Here is a 3,033-nt window from a genome sequence, read left to right as displayed (position 1 = left end):
CAACGCCACAGCCAACCCGAGTATTGTTGCTGACCATGTCCATCCCTTTATGAGCACAGCGTCTCCATCTTCTGATGGCTACTTCCAGCAGGATAGCGCATCATGTCATAAAGCGTGAATCATCTCAGACTGGTTTCTTGAACATGACAACGAGTTCGCTGTACTCAAATGGCCTCCACAGTCCCCAGAACTCAATCCAATAGAGCACCTTCAGGATGTGGTGGTACGGAAGATTCACATCATGGATGTGCAGCCGACAAATCAGCAGCAACTGCGTGATGCTATCATGTCGATATGGAGCAAAATCTCTGAGGAATATTTCCAGTACCTTGTTGAATCTATGACACAAAGGATTAAGGCAGTTCTGAAGGCAAAGCGGGTCCAACCCGGTACTAGTAAGGCGTACCTATAAAGTGGCAGGTGAGCGTACGTATCGCAGAGGTGTGAGAAGTTGCATTTATTTTATACATTGGTTGTTCATCTAAATCTGACCAATGAGATGGTGTCTTACTATCTTCAGCCCTGCCTCCAACTAGTTACTGTTCTGTTGTTAGAGCTGAAAATAAACACTAATGGGGAAATATGACACCAGCCAATCAGAATCAAGATACATGACTTTTCAGTCATTCATAATGTTTTAAAAGACTAAATAAAGACTTTTTAGTCTGAATCAGAATTAATTAGATCTGAAAATTATTTTCTACATGTTTATTATAATATAATTACATAAATAAATGATTTAAAAACAATTATTGATTTAATAAATATAGAATTTGTCTAGAGAATTGTTACATTGTAAGAAATATTTAACAACATCGCACAACCCAAATGTGATTAACTATGATTAATAAATACTGTACAAATAATGTTGATTGTTTGTTCACGTAAGTAAACACATTAACTAACATTAATTGTGTCACATACTGAAAAGTGTTATCAAAAAAACATTTCTAAAATGATTATACTAAAGTGTAAATTGAATTTAACGCTTTCAGACAATTATTCAATGTTATTCGCAATTAAACGAAAACATATTACATTTTAAATTCATACATTACGCAATTTAACTAAGTGTTTTGTATTCTCATATTGTTTTCTAAATCTTTTACTCTTTTTGTGTACTGTCCAACGCAATGACAGGATTTATGCTAACTGAAATATGTCATTTACGTTTACATTTCAGCAATTTTTAAATATACTTGTGGTTATACATTAGCAATGCAGTTAAAAACATTTAAAGGCTAATATAATAACGTCAGATGTAATATTGAACATGCCACACCTCAGTTAAAATAGTTCTTCACATTAGCTTTAGCATGTTAGCACTAAATGTCATTTAAAACAGTTATAAAGGTGTACTTTCATTATACTTGAGTAAACTTATAATATAAAAGTGATTTTTGCTAAGTATGAAACTTTGAAGACTGTTAAGTGGTCATTTTAAGTGCACTTCGGCAGTATTTCAGGGTGACATGCGTCAAAATGTCAAATTTAGGATGGCAACGTTTATTCAATTGACACGTATGATTAGCATTAACAATAATTGCTTTGTCTTTTGTATTTAAATTAAAACTGTGAATAATAATGGCATAAATGTAAAGTCTGCGTCACTTTATACAGCAAACAGTCTGTTTTTATGCCCTGTCATAAACGCAAAGTACACCACAGCTTTCACTGTCCCTCACAGACTGCTAGCAAGACATCAGAAGGTCAAACCAGAGGCTGACAGCCATCATTTATAACAATATACTAACTATATATCATTAATAAATATAGCTGTCAGCATCTAGTGAGCTGCTTGGTGATCTTAGGAAGGATTTATCTAATAAGATTTGATGTGGAATCGAACCTCAAGCTGAAGCAGCTGGATGGAGTTCTCAGCTAAAAATCTCCTCAGTAAATGTCTTGGCATCCATCAGCAGGGATCCACATACTGTTTATATGATCTGCAGTAAAGAAAAAGACAAGTAAAGCCCCGTATTTTTTCTTTCTGTTTTTTCCCCTTCTTCTGTTGTTTAGGTGGAGGTTGTAAAACCAACTTAAATATGGATATTCCACCACCTACTGGATTGGAGTTACTATAACATGTAATGTTCACCTAAAAATGAATATTTAATCACTATTTACTTAAGTGGTTTCAAACCTTCATGAGTGTATTTTTTTCTGTTAAATCCAAAAGAATATATTTTGAAGAATGCTGGAAACCTGTAACCATCGACTTCCATAGTAGGAAAAACAAATAGCCTTCTATGGAAGTCAGTGGGTACACATTTTAAGCTTTCTTCATTGAACGTTTACTCACTATTTACTCACCCTCAAGGGGTGCCAACCCTTTATGAGTTTATTTTTTTCTGTTGGAAAACAAAAGAAGATAGTTTGAACAAAGCTAAAAAACCTTTCATAGTAGGATAAACAAATACACTACAATGGAAGTCAATGGTTACAGCTTTTTAGCTTTATTCAATAAATATTTACTTATATTTTCTCACTCTCAAGTGGTTCCAACCTTTTATGAGTATATTTTTTGTTGAACACAAAAGAAGATACTTTGAAGAATGCTGGAAACCTGTAACCATTGACTTTCATAGTAGGATAAACAAATAGGCTACAATGGAAGTCAATGGATTCAGGTTTTCAGCTTTCTTAAGTGGTAATTTACTCGCTATTTAATCACCCTCAAGTGGTTCAAACCCTTAATGACTATATGTATTTTTCTGTTGAACACAAAAGAAGATATTTTGAGGAACGCTGAAATCCTGTAACCATCGACTTCCATAGTAATAAAAACAGTTTACAGGTTTTCAGCTTTCTTCAATGAACATTTACTTACTATTTACTCACTCTCAAGGGGTGCCAACCCTTTATCAGTTTATTTTTTTTTTCTGTTGGAAAACAAAAAAAGATAGCTTGAACAAAGCTAAAAACCTGTAACCATCGACTTCCATGGTAGGAAAAATAAATAACTTACTATGGAAGTCAGTGGTTACAGGTTTTCAGCTTTCTTCAATGAAAATTTTCTCACCCTCAAGTGGT

The 3,033-nt window shown here is 33.9% G+C and overlaps 1 protein-coding gene across 1 annotated transcript in view; it reads right to left on the bottom strand.

Moving 5' to 3' along the window:
* Window positions 1–2,023, bottom strand: part of chmp7 (charged multivesicular body protein 7) — a 17,721-nt gene extending 15,698 nt beyond the window's left edge. Inside the window, exon 1 of the mRNA XM_056463020.1 lies at window positions 1,850–2,023. The gene's annotated coding sequence lies outside the window, so the exon portion shown is untranslated. The remainder of the gene's footprint in view (window positions 1–1,849) is intronic.
* Between the last annotated feature and the right edge of the window lie 1,010 nt (window positions 2,024–3,033).

Source organism: Danio aesculapii, chromosome 8, assembly GCF_903798145.1.
Source record: "Danio aesculapii chromosome 8, fDanAes4.1, whole genome shotgun sequence".
In the NCBI taxonomy this organism is placed as follows: Eukaryota; Metazoa; Chordata; class Actinopteri; order Cypriniformes; family Danionidae; genus Danio; species Danio aesculapii.
The sequence above is the reverse complement of the archived record's forward strand: the minus strand, read 5'-3'. Positions and strand labels throughout refer to the sequence as shown.